This window comes from Xyrauchen texanus, chromosome 9, assembly GCF_025860055.1.
Source record: "Xyrauchen texanus isolate HMW12.3.18 chromosome 9, RBS_HiC_50CHRs, whole genome shotgun sequence".
Taxonomy (NCBI): domain Eukaryota; kingdom Metazoa; phylum Chordata; class Actinopteri; order Cypriniformes; family Catostomidae; genus Xyrauchen; species Xyrauchen texanus.
Genome location: NC_068284.1, coordinates 15,443,914 through 15,457,924, shown reverse-complemented (window position 1 = coordinate 15,457,924; position 14,011 = coordinate 15,443,914).

The following is a 14,011-nucleotide window of genomic DNA, read 5'->3' as shown; positions in this document are numbered from 1 at the left end:
CACTTCCAGCTTTTGCAACTGGGGCAGTGCCTCAAATTTTGGTAAGCACAGAGCAATTTCGACCTACTGCCACCGAATTCACAGTGAGATCAGCCTGCTAAAAAAAGCCACATAAAAGTAGGCAGTATGGAACAGTATGAAAGTGCGTGCCTGCGGCAGGTGCTGTGTGTGTGTGTGTGTGTGTGTGTGTGTGTCTTTTAAATAAGAGGGTACCAGGGGACTGATCTCAAGCACTGTGCTGGTCAGAGTTTAACATCCATCACACGCCACCCTGATCTTCAATATGGTAACCAACACTGTGTGTTTTAAAGGATGAATAAAGAAGGAAATAGAGGAGAGGAAGAAGAGATGAAGAGAGGAGTCGATGGGAAAAATATGGTCATGAGATTATAGAAGAAGAGGAGTGGTGGAGGTACGGAGAAGATAAATACTGCACAGGGGGAATGTAATCACTTTGAGTGAGAAACAGATCACTAGATCACTTTAAATCTCTTCATTCACTTTCACATTCTGAAAGTGAAAGTGGAATTTTAGAGTAAAAAAATGACTTAATTATCTGTTTCTCACTCATTCTAATATAGCTTCTGAACACGTACAGTATATTAAACCACTGGAGTACTATGGATTACTATGGAATGATATTCCGGACATTATTCAAAAGGAATTGCAAATTGTATTTGCAATTGCGTTTTCAATTTGTGGACGAATAAAATGTGACATAATCCAAACGCAATTGCAAATCGCGCATTACCGTTTGCATTTTCGTTTAAGCGAACGCATAGTGACTGCCAGATTTCAAATGGAAAAGCAAAGTCCGTTTGTAACTGTGTTTCCCATATCTTACGAGTTTTGGCCCTGTCATATTTAAATAGCAATTTCAATTACCACGTCTGCTTTTTCACTTTCTCAGCGTCGCTTATGTAGCCAGCCAAAACTCAAATGGAATACTAATTCCCTTAGTATTTCCATTGATGCCTTACATGGAAACCTGTCAATCAGGGTCAAGGGTGGGATTATGCTATGGGGCGTGTTTGTCTTGAGAAGTGACATCACTCACAGTCTATCAGGATCAATAATTAGCACTGCACTTTATTCATCTATAATCTCACACTGGACTGTCAACATATTCTCCTCAATATACTACTTCATATATATATATATATTTCATATACTCCTACTTATTGTATTGTATATTGTGTGTATTGTTTACTGTACATTGTATATAATTATTGTGTTGTGTAAGTATGTGTACATTTGATATGTAAATTGTGTTGTGTAAGTATGTTGTTTATTGTAATTGGTATATGTCTCGTCACTGTCATGACTGCTATGTTGCTCGGAACTGCACACAAGAATTTCACCTACTGTTGCACTTGTGTACATGGTAGTGTGACAATAAAGTGATTTGATTTGATAAACCGGCGTCTGTTCAGGGCATCACCTCTTGACCGTCGACTGTGAGTGGCGTCACTTGCCAAGACAAACACGCTCCATAGCATAATCCCACCCTTGACCCTGATTGACAGGTTTCTGTGTAAGGCATCGGAAATGGAAATACTAAGGGAATTAGTATTCCATTTGAGTATTAGAAAATCAGTTATTTTGAATTCTTATAATAAAGGTGGCTTAAATTTCATTGATTTTGATTCTCTTAACAATACCTTAAAAATTAATTGGCTTAAACGTTTCCTTCACAATCAATCTTCTATTTGGAGTATAATCCCAAGATATATTTTTTTCTCAATTAGGAGGTATACATTTTCTTTTAATGTGCAATTATTGAATTAGAAAACTTCCTGTCAAACTTTCCAATTATCATCAGCAGATGCTTATGGCTTGGAAACTTATTTACAAGCATAATTTCTCGACACAATTTTTTAATTTGGAACAACTGTAATATTCTTCATAAGAGGAAATCTTTATTTCTTGAAAACTGGTTCAATAATGGGGTGATATTAGTAAACCAGCTATTTGATAGTGAAGGTAATTTATTAAATTATTCCGATTTTGTTTCAGGATACCAATTCCCAGTATCTAGTAAAGAATTTAATATAGTTTTCAAGGCCATCTCTTTGGAAATCTGTATGCTGTTTAGAAACAATAATAGTGCTACAGTGACTTCTGTTTCTCCCCTAGCCCTGAATCTACTGTGGTTGGTTCTATTTGTTTTTCAATACATAAATCCAATTATAAAATTAGGTCATTATTTTTGGACCCTGTTACTTCAATTCCTTCCTCCATTTCTTATTGGAATAACCTTTTGATGATATTAAATGGTCATATGTTTGGTCACTTCCTCAGAAATTCTTTCTAACTAATAAAGTTAAAGAAATATCCTATAAAATTATTCATAGATTTTATCCAGTTAAATACTTTTTTAAAGAAATTTTGAAATGATATTGATACTTCCTGCTCTTTTGTGAAGCCTCCTCTGAAACTGTTGATCATTTGTTTTGGGAATGTCTTTTTACTCAGTCTTTCTGGAACAATATTGATGCTCTGATTGTCCAAAAGGTTTTATGTAACTTTTCTTTATCATATAGACACATTCTTTTTGGATTTTATGTTAAAGACAAGAATCTAATTAATGCATGTTTTTGTATAAACCTTCTTTTATATATTTCAAAGTTTCATATCCATAAATGTAAATATATGAAAAGTAAACCCCACTTTAGCTTTTTCAAAGAAGAATTGAAGATGTATTTAAATACAATTTCAACTTCTGTTAACAAGAAAGCAATGAAAACATCCAGAATTGGTGCCATGTTTAATATTCTCTCTTAATGTTTTTTTCTTTTGTGCCCTCTTCTTCTTTTTTTTTTTTTCTTTCTTCTCTTATTCTCTTTTCTTTTTAGACTATTGTTGAATATATTTAAATTTCTTTCACATTTCCTCTCTTAATGTATTCTGAACCATAATTTCTCTTTTGTTTTGAAAGATTGTTTATATTTCTTGTATGTATCTTCTTGTTCTGTTTGTTAATATTGCAATAAAAAAAAAAAAAAAAGTATTCCATTTGAGTTTTGGCTGGCTACATACGCGACGCTGAGAAAGTGAAAAAGCAGACGTGGTAATTGAAATCGCTATTTAAATATGACAGGGCCAAAACTCGTAAGATATGGGAAACACAGTTGCAAACGGACTTTGCTTTTCCATTTGAAATCTGGCAGTCACTGTGCATTCGCTTAAACGAAAATGCAAACGGTAATGTGCGATTTGCAATTGCGTTTGGATTATGTCACATTTTATGCGTCCACAAATTGAAAATGCAATTGCAAATACAATTTGCAATTCCTTTTGAATAATGTCCGGAATATCATTCCATAGATTACTGTTATGCTGCCTTTATATGATTTTTGGAGCTTCAAATTTCTGGTCATCATTCACTTGCAATGTATGGACCTACAGAGCTGAAATATTCTTCTAAAAATCTTAATTTGTGTTCAGCAGAAGAAATTAAGTTATACGAGTTTGAGATAAGCATAAGTATAAACATGTTTTCCATTTCCTGTGACGTTACTAAAAGCATGTTACGCGAGCAATCTGAGACACAGGTTCAGGTCCCATGGAAACCAGGAAGTAATCACGTTCACATAATCAATGATGAGCATGATTCAGAGATTGCATTTTCCCTCTATGTTTACATTGTTACCTAGTGTGACCAACTACCTTGTGTACCTCTTAACTTGAGAAAAGGCTGCCTTTTCTCTCTCTATGTTTCTCGTCATTGAGCATAAAGCGGCTGGGGCTATCTTAACACTATGAAATGCGTCGGGGAAGGAGAACTTTTCCGTTCCTATTCTTTCAGGGGGATAAGACCCTGCGGAGACCACAACCTACCCACACTGGGGGGAGGTAACATGTGGCTAATACGTCACATGGGTTGTCAAGCCACACGTGGAAGAGGCGCGGTGGTAGGCATCCTCCTGATGAGGGAGGAGCTCTACAAACACAACAACCGGGGGCAGAGGGACTGTCCAAGGGAGACGTGGGTCCACCAACAGGGAGACCGTACCGTGAAAAATACGTCACAGGAAGTTGCCTGAAGAGGGAATTAGGCCTGTGGAGCCCTACCACAGTACAGAGCACTTGAGGCTCGTAGTGGGTCTGGCCGCAATTCGCAGGCCACCAGGCTAGGGAGGAAGAACATCCAGGAAGCAAGATCTTAATGGCTAACCTGGGAGAGAGAGCGCACTGGATCACTTTGTTGAAGGGCGCTAGGTGCAAGCGTAACACCCAGCCAGCTGTTCCGTATTACTGAGTTCTAACGGCTCGGACCTGACAAAACATGGGACGAGACCGACTCAACCCTGAGATTGTAGAATCTAACAAAGGTATTGGGTGTTGCCCAGCCCGCTGCTCTGCAGATGTCTGCTAGGGAGGTGCCATTGGCCAGTGCCCACGAGGATGCCACACTTCTCATCAAGTGTGCTCGATCCTGCAAGGGGGCCTGGGTCTGGTAGGCCAGGGAGATAGTGTCAACGACCTAGTGAGCTAACCTCTATTTGGAGATGGCGTTCACTTTCTGCCGTCCACCAAAGCAGACAAAGAGCTGCTCAGAACATCTAAAGCTATGCGTGCGTTCCAAATAGATATGCAAAGCACTTACCGGACACAGCAACTAAAAGGCCGGGTCTGCCTCCTCCCAGGGCAGCGCTTGCAGGTTCATGACCTGGTCCCTGAAGGGGTCATAGGAACCTTTGGCACATATCCCGGTCGTGGCCTTAGGATGACGTGAGTAATCTGCCGGACCAAACTCCAGGCAAGTGTCGCTGACAGAGAACACTTGCAGGTCCCCAACCCTCTTGATGGAACCTAGGGCTATCAGGAGGGGCATCTTCAAGGAGAGGGCCTTGAGCTCAACTGAGTCAAGTGGCTAGAAGGGGGTCTCTGAAGGCCCGAGAGGACCACTGAGAGATCCCAGGAGGGGCACAGGCTTGGCCGGGGAGGACTCAGCCTTCAAGATGTGTTTACCCAAGGACTTGCCGTCCACTGCGTCATGGTGGGCCGCAATAGTGGCTACATACACCTTCAAGGTGGTGGGGGACAGCCTCCCCTCAAACCTGTTTTGCAAGAATGAAAGCACTGATCGAACTGCATCTGTGCGTGTCTTCAGACCGGGAAGAACACCAATTTGCGAACAAGCGCCACTTTAGGGTGTAAAGCTGCCTGGTAGTGGGAGCTCTGGCTTGGTTGATCATGTCTACATCCGCAGGTGGGAGGTCACTCAGATCTTCCGTGTCCCGTCCAGGGGAAAGATGTGTCTTCCTCAGCAGAATTTTGCCAGTAAAGAGCCACTAAGGTGACTTGCTCCTCGTCCTCCCTGATCTTGCACAGCACCAGTGCAAGAGGGCTCACTGGGGGAAATGCGTACTTGCGCAGACCCCGGGGCCAGCTCTGTTAGGAAGTACCAGAGCGGGCAGTGGGAATTGTCTTGGGAGGCAAAGAGATCTACCTGTGCCATGCTGAACCGGCCCCAAATCATCTGGACCACTCCACTCTCCGCTGAGTGAGACCTGTCACGATAGCGTGTCCGCTGTCGTGTTGAGTGTGCACGGGATATGAGTGGCGTGCATCAACCTGAGTCACTGCTGAATCCAAAGGAGGAGATGGCAGGCAAGTTGTGACATATGACGAGAGTGCATGCCGCCATGGCGATTTATGTATGCTACTGTTGCGGTGCTGTCTGAATGGATTAAGATATGCTTGCCCCGGATCAGTGGGATAAATCTCTGCAGGGCAAGGAATACAGCCAGAAACTCTAGGCAGTTGATGTGCCAATGCAGCCGGGAACCTATCCAGGAGCCAGCGGCTGCGTGCCCATTGCATACGGCGCCCCATATGCCATATGCCCCAGGAGCCTCTGGAACTGTTAGAGGAACCGCTGTGCCAGGCTCGAAGAGAGCGAGGCACCTGAGCTCCAATTGCATGCGCTCATTCGTGAGGCATGCTGTCATTGAGACTGAGTCTAACTTCATGCCGAGAAAAGAGATGCTCTAAACCGGGGAAGAGTATACTCTTTTCCCAGTTGACCTGAAGCCCTAGACAGCTGAGGTGCTTGAGTACCTGGTCCCTGTGGGCGCATTGTGACTCTCAAGAGTGAGCTAGAATGAGCCAGTCTAGCTCTTTACCGCGGGAAACTGCTGGGCAAAGTCGTCGACGGTGTCACCAAAGAGGCCAATCTGAGAGACGGGGGCGTTGAGAAAGCGTGCCTTTTCAAGATTGGGCATCTCGACTGCAATGTTGCCATGGTCATATTCTCGCAGTGAGTACATGAACCATCCACAAATGCTGCCTCAGTGTGATAGCAACCCAGGCACACGACAGCATTCTTTTAACAGAAGCGCTGTCAAAGTGCCCAGGAGCGTGGACTGCACAGAGGGAGAAAGCCACTGGTAACGTGTCGTAGATCTAACAGCAATGCTAATGCAAATTCTGTCTGCCAGTTTCTCATTGGCCTTTTCTTAAGTTCAGAGGTATGTGAGGCTCTCAAGAAAGATCCCTTGTGTCACTACATTCGATACAACGTCAAGTGAGTGACAGAAGGGGAACCAAGATTTTCTGCTTTTCACAAGTAAATCTGGTGTACTTGAAAAATTTAATGGGGTGATGTGATTTAAATGTTCCTAAAATCGTACCGCCCTCAGATACATTCAGCCATCTGTGTTTAGATGAAAAAGATGTGATTGCACATGTGCTCTTCACATGAGTGTCTGTGCACTATTGCATCCTAATCAAGGAATTATGGTCTTGATTACTAGAAATTATAAAAAAAAAAAATATGTGTTCTGTGTCAATCTTGGAACAAAGTATACGCTAATTCTCCTGGATATAGAATAACATATACGGTAATTTTATTGTGTATCACAAAATATCCATTAATTCTAAACAAGGTATAGCCTATGATAATTCTCTCATACATAGAACATACCATATGTCAATTCTGATGTATATAGAACAAACTATGTATGCTAATTCAGAAAAAAAACATGCTAATTATGTTGTATATACAACAACCAAATTGCTAATTCTGTTGTATATAGAACAAACTAAATGCTAATTCTGTTTTTATATAGAACAAACCATCTGATATTGCTGTATGCAGAACAAACTATATATGTTAATTCTGCTGTATACAGAACAAACTATATATGCTAATTCTGCTGTATACAGAATAAACTATATATGCTAATTCTGCTGTATACAGAATAAACTATATATGCTAATTCTGTCATATACAGAACAAATTATATATGCTAATTCTGCTGTATAAGGAATAAACTATATATGCTAATTCTGACGTATGTACAATTAACTATATGCTAATTCAGCAGCAATAATCAGCTAAACAAACCATACACTAATTCTATTCTATATAGAACAAACTGTATACGCTAATTCTGTTGTACAACAAATCATATGCTAATTCTGTTGTATAACAAACCATATGATAATTCTGTTTTATAACAAACCATATGATAATTCTGTTTTATACAGTCAATTATTCTTGAGACTTGGGACAAAACAAGTTCAGCAATTGTATCCACATATGTTTAAAAATGAAAATATTTTAAATTGTAGATGTTATGAGGGATTAATAATAGAATGTTTTTAACACAATTTTCCCCTTTAATTTCATTTAATGATTATTATATAAAATCTATAGCACTTATTGTCTTCTCACTACATCTAAAACAGTTTGTCCACAGAGAAAGGGTTCAATCATTCATATGCAATAAAATGGATACATTATTTTTTTTAATTATTAAAAAGAGCTTGTTTCATCAAAAGCAACACTTAATAATATCTTATATCAGAGCAAGGTTGTTTTTCAACAACACATGCATGTTTCATAAGGTTTCAAAGTTGTGTCCCCACTTTTTGTCAACACTGTCAGACATTCATTAAAATGTAATAAAATCAGGCAATATCAGGGGCAGCTGTCACTCTGAAAGACCCCTTGCCACCTTCCACCTCTGCAGAGTGCATCAATGTCAGACAGGCTCTGGTAAGTTTTACAGTTTTAGAATATTTTAAATCTTAATGTTAATATTCCCTGTGTCACAACCATTATATGTCAACACCCTCTTCCAATTTCTGAGGAAATTATTTGAATTGTTTGGATCATTTTATTCTCCTGAAGTAGGTTCTATTAGCATCTTGCATCAACAGAAAAAACAAAATGACTACTATATGAACTCCATTGTTTTGTGAAAGAAATGCCAAATATGTCAACACCGTCAGATGTCAACTCTGTCCGATTTTCTGTCTGACGGTGGTGACTGGCCAATGACGGAGTTGACATGGTTTTCAAGTAAATTTTAATTGTATGAAATATAGAAATAGTGTTTAGTTTTTCTAATAATGTATAAATACTAAATATGTGGCATGACAGCATATATAGCTTTTTTGGATTGATAGACATCAACTCTAGCTGAGTTGAGGGAACATAAGATTCAGGAAACATAGGGCTTAAGAAACATAAAGCTGAGGGAACATAGGCAGACTCTTGATTAAATATCAGTGCTGTTGTGTATTTCAGTGCAGCATGGCTAGGCAAAATCTCTCATTGGAGGAGCATAGGAGGAACAGAGAGTATAAAAAAAGCGAAGAGAGAAAATCAGTACACAGCCAGAATAAAAAGAGGAATATCTGACAGGAGAGACAAAGGTGTAAACAGAGACTCGAGGAAGGTAAAATAAAGCAAATCAAGGATTTGAGTGAAAGAGAACAGAGAAAAAGTATAAAGAACTGGAAGCATAGCCAGAGAAAATCAAGAGAGCAAGACAGACAGACAATCAACCATTGGAAACACCCTCACATAGTCTATCAAATTACTTGAATGAGACACCACAGATGAGCAGGGAGGCTGCTGCAGAAAGAGTCAAAACAAGACCGAGATGTTCTAGAGAAATTATAATAATAAAGACCAAATTCAGAAAGGCCCAAAAAGAACAGCAAATTAAGAAAGCAGATATGGCGCATAAAACAGAAAACAATACAGAAGAGAACACCATGTGAATTGCCAAGAACCACCACAGAGGACATAATGCACGGTAGAAATTCCAGCTCCCCTTCAGTAAAGAAAACTCTCCTGTTCCACAATGTTCTAATGAAAGAATTCAACGAAGGAAAACCACTTCAGAGTGCAGAACCACTTCAGAGATCTCATACAAAATCAAAAAAAAGATTCTTCTCTTATCAGGGAGGATCCTTAAAAAATACCGGCTGCTATACAAAATGAGGCAATTTGGTCTGACATACAAAACGCTAAGACCAAAGAAATCCAAACTCAGAAGGCCCACTTACCTTAAAACAATCACACAAACAGTCCAAAACTTATTTTGTAATTCCGCACTTATGACCACTGACAAACAAGACACAATTACACAAAAGAAGAAAAAGCATCAAAGAATGGTCCTCTCAGACACAATGGTTAACCTCCACAAAGAGTTCACCAAGCAACACCCAGACATTAGTCTGAGTTATTCATCTTTCTGCACTCTTCGCCCCTTCTATGTCACAGCACCCAAGCCATCGGATCGAAAGACCTAACAAACTATATATGCTAATTCTGTTGAATATTGAACAAACCATACTCTATTGCTGTTGAATATAAAACAAGCTATATGCAAATTCTGTTGTATAACAAACCATACACTAATTATTTGTACAACAAATCGTATGCTAATTATGTTGTATAATGAACCATACGCTGTAAATTCTGTTGTAAATACACAAACCATATGCTAATTTTGTTGTATATTCACAAACAATATGCTAATTCTGTTGTACAACAAACCATGTGCTAATTCTGTCATATGTAGAACAAACTATATATGCTAATTCAGAACAAATGATATATGCTAATTCTGACATACTGTATGTAGAACAAACTATATATGCTAATTCAGAACAAATTATATATGCTAATTCTGACATACTGTATGTAGAACAAACTATATGCTAATTCTGTTGTATACAATACTACAAATCATACACCAATTTTGTCGTATTCAGAACAAACTATACATGCTAATTCAGAACAAACTATATATTCTAATTCGGATGTATGTAGAACAAACTTTCCCTATCTGTCACTCACTCGACGTTGTGTTGATGAAGTGACACAAGGGGTCACTCTTGAGAGCCTGAAAACACCTCTGATCTTCGATAAAAGGCCATTGGGAATTTATGAGTGGTTTTTGCATGACCCTCCCCCATACGGGTATAAAAGGAGGGGACATGCATATTGCTCATTAGATTTCATGAGGGAGGGGACATGCATATTGCTCATCCTTTTCGCAGCCGAACGGTCGATGGTTCAAGCTGTGAAGCAAGTGATTTCCATCCCTCACACCTGCTGGTTCCTTACGGCGCATTACAGCGGCTTTCTTCCTTCTCTGCACTGGTGCACCGCAGAGATAAGGGCGCTTCAGCAGATCTAAAAAAGAGTGTATATTCCAAAAGAGCAGTTTTCCCTCACAAAAGAGAATATAATCCTATATATAGGGATGGAAAGCAAGAACCCCAGCGACTCCCTCCCTTGGTCCTTCTACCTACAGGCTAGAGCCTATGGTGCCGCCGGACAAGCCGCCTCCGCCCTACACGCCATGGCTCTCCTGCAGGTCCACCAAGCCAAGGCACTGAAAGAATTGCACGAGGGTAGGTTCGGCTCGGTCTCTCGGGCGGATGATGTTCATGCTGTTGGTCCAGAAGCGCCACCTGTGGCTGAACCTGGTCGAGGCCGACAAGACACAGTGCGCGAGGTGCGCGAGGCCGACAAGACACAGTTCCTGAAAGCCCCCATCTCCCAGGCTGGCCTATTCGGTGACACTGTCGAGGACTTCGCCCCGTAATTGTCAGCCGTGAAGCAGCAGACGCTAGGAAGAAGACCTCAAATCGCCCCTGAGACGGGCAACCCAGGGACACAAGTAGCCACTGCCCCGGAGATGGTAAGCAGACCACTCTGTCCCCCGGTGGAGGGCCGGGAGGATAGATTTTTGTTCCCTTTTCCTTTTATTTCGCTGCATGCTCCAGTAGCTGCGGTACCCACATTTTCAACTAAAGAGCAGTTTCCTCAGACCCTGGGTCACATAACCGGTGTGTTCGGCCGTCGCCATCACCCGGAAATCACCACCCTTCTACGGAAGCACGTGATCGAGCCTGTCCATCCAGCCAAAATAAAGAAAGGGTTCTACAGCACATACTTCAAAAAACGGTGTTCGAACCGGTTCTTACACAGACTCCCGTTCAAGATGCTGACATTAAGACACATTCTAACAAGCATCGAGCATCAAGATTGTTTCGCAGCGGTAGACCTGAAGGACGCGTACTTCCATGCCTCAATTCTACCTCGACACAGACCCTTCCTACAGTTTGCATTCGAGGGTTAGGCGTACCAGTACAAAGTCCTCCTTTTCGGCCTGTTCTTGTCCTCTCGCGTCTTCACGAATGTTGCAGAGGCTGCCCTTGCTTCATAAGGTCACTGCATTCTCACCGCATTCTCACCTACCTCGACGACTGGCTAATCATAGCTCACTCTCGGGACGTGTTGTGCACACAGGGACCTGGTGCTCACACACATCAGCTGGCTAGGGCTTTGGGTCAACTGGGAAAAGAGCAAGCTCTTCCCGGTTCAGAGCTTCTCTTTTCTATATGCAAACTGTATGCTAATTATGTCATATAAAAAAGTAATTATGTTGTGTCTAGAACAAACTAAATGTTCATTTTGTCGTACATACATTCTAATCTATACACCACCACAATGGATTTGAAATGAAACGAACAAGATGTGCTTTAACTGCAGACTTTCAGCTTTAATTTGAGGGTATTTACATCCAAATCAGGTGAACGGTGTAGGAATTACAACAGTTTGTATATGTGCCTCCCACTTTTTAAGGGACCAAAAGTAATGGGACAGATTAACAATCATAAATCAAACTTTCACTTTTTAATACTTGGTTGCAAATCCTTTGCAGTCAATTACAGCCTGAAGTCTGGAACGCATAGACATCACCAGATGCTGGGTTTCATCCCTGGTGATGCTCTGCCAGGCCTCTACTGCAACTGTCTTCAGTTCCTGCTTGTTCCTGGGGCATTTTCCCTTCAGTTTTGTCTTCAGCATGTGAAATGCATGCTCAATCGGATTCAGGTCAGGTGATTGACTTGGCCATTGCATAACATTCCACTTCTTTCCCTTAAACTCGTTGGTTGCTTTCGCAGTATGCTTCGGGTCATTGTCCATCTGTACTGTGAAGCGCCGTCCAATGAGTTCTGAAGCATTTGGCTGAATATGAGCAGATAATATTGCCCGAAACACTCCAGAATTCATCCTGCTGCTTTTGTCAGCAGTCATATCATCAATAAATACAAGAGAACCAGTTCCATTGGCAGCCATACATGCCCACGCCATGACACTACCACCACCATGCTTCACTGATGAGGTGGTATGCTTTGGATCATGAGCGGTTCCTTTCCTTCTCCATACTCTTCCCATCACTCTGGTACAAGTTGATCTTTGTTTCATCTGTCCATAGGATGTTGTTCCAGAACTGTGAAGGAGATGTTGTTTGGCAAACTCTAATCTGGCCTTCCTGTTTTTGAGGCTCACCAATGGTTTACATCTTGTGGTGAACCCTCTGTATTCACTCTGGTGAAGTCTTCTCTTGATTGTTGACTTTGACACACATACACCTACCTCCTGGAGAGTGTTCTTGATCTGGCCAACTGTTGTGAAGGGTGTTTTCTTCACCAGGGAAAGAATTCTTCGGTCATCCACCACAGTTGTTTTCCGTGATCTTCCGGGTCTTTTGGTGTTGCTGAGCTCACCGGTGCGTTCTTTCTTTTTAAGAATGTTCCAAACAGTTCATTTGGCCACACCTAATGTTTTTGCTATCTCTCTGATGGGTTTGTTTTGATTTTTCAGCCTAATGATGGCTTGCTTCACTGATAGTGACAGCTCTTTGGATCTCATATTGAGAGTTGACAGCAACAGATTACAAATGCAAATAGCACACTTGAAATGAACTCTGGACCTTTTATCTGATACTTGTAAATGGGATAATGAGGGAATAACACACACCTGGCCATGGAACAGCTGAGCAGCCAGTTGTCCCATTACTTTTGGTCCCTTAAAAAGTGGGAGGCACATATACAAACTGTTGTAATTCCTACACCGTTCACCTGATTTGGATGTAAATACCCTCAAATTAAAGCTGAAGTCTGCAATTAAAGCACATCTTGTTCGTTTCATTTCAAATCCATTGTGGTGGTGTATAGAGCCAAAAAGATTAGAATTGTGTCGATGTCCCAATATTTATGGACCTGACTCTACGTACTGTAGAACAAACTTTATGTTAATTCTATTGAATATAGAACAAACTATGTATGCCAGGTAGATATGTGGTGAGAATCACCTTGAGAAACATACAGTACAGCTGAAAATGGAAAATTAACAAGTTGCTGAAGTGTTTATGCATGCATACTTAAGAAAAGTGCAGTCATGTGCTGTACTTAGATTATATTTGTGGGTGGTATTAATATGTATTTTTGTAATCTGGCCAACATGAGAAATACATGTTGTTACATCAGAGAACCGTGTGTCTTTGAGAGTGAATGTTGACATTATGATGAATGGCTATTTGCTGTAGATTGCAGGAGGGCAGTTTGACTGCTGTGGTTTCAAAACTAGAGAGACAGGCCAAATAATTAACACTGCTCACAGACATTAAAAAAACGTTTTGCTGACATTTTCCAAACTGTTGATTTCTGCTGTGAGCGGATTATTTTTAAACCATAGTTACGTGACAGCATTGTTCTTTCCTATGCATGTGTGTACGTACAGTATATTTGTGTGACTTTACTGTATTACAAGCCTCTTGGTCCTTGGAAATGAAATAACTAAAATAGTTTTGGTGGACACAAGCTGTATATACAATAATAAAATATATATTATGTTTTATGAATACTAATGGACAAATTAAGCTAAGGACAGCCCAGATTAAAAAAA